The sequence below is a fragment of the Penaeus monodon genome, chromosome 31, assembly GCF_015228065.2.
Source record: "Penaeus monodon isolate SGIC_2016 chromosome 31, NSTDA_Pmon_1, whole genome shotgun sequence".
NCBI classification, from domain to species: Eukaryota; Metazoa; Arthropoda; class Malacostraca; order Decapoda; family Penaeidae; genus Penaeus; species Penaeus monodon.
This window is the reverse complement of record NC_051416.1, coordinates 5,675,909-5,676,511: the sequence shown is the minus strand read 5'-3', so window position 1 is coordinate 5,676,511 and position 603 is coordinate 5,675,909.

Below are 603 nucleotides of genomic sequence, written 5' to 3'. Positions count from 1 at the left end.
GATAATGGCATTTTCTTCCCAACTTCTTTTTATCAGTTTTGCCATTTCATTTAATAAGCACATCTATCAGTAAAACATTTCTATAAGATATATCAAAAGAAATTCAGAATTCCAAAGTGCAAGATGGTTACTTAACACGTCAGTGTAATATTTTCTGGAAAATTGAGTGACGTGAAATTCGTACTTACACATGTTTCTAAATTTGTCCGTGGGATTTCGTGACGTTATGTACCATCATTGTTCAATGGGGAATAAAGGGGGGAGGGGGTTGACCAGGACGGGAGGTTAGGGAGGAGGGGTAGCGTGGGACGAGGGAAGGGGGAGAGGGGGGAGGGGGGAGGGAGAGGTTAAACTAGGTAGGAGGGGTGCGGGAAAAAGGTTAAGGGGGGGAGGGGTTGAATAGGGCAGGGGAAGGGGGCAGAAGTTTGGGGGGGGAGGTCTGTAGCACGCGAAGTTATTTTGCAGCGTGTGTCACAGTCAGCTCTGGGACGTAATGGTTTCAGAGCTTTCAGGGGAAAACTGTGTCATGTCACTCTGCCGTTACAACTTGTTTAATGAAATTGGAATGTGTCGCAAAAGCGCGTGTGTCCTCGCAGAACAGCT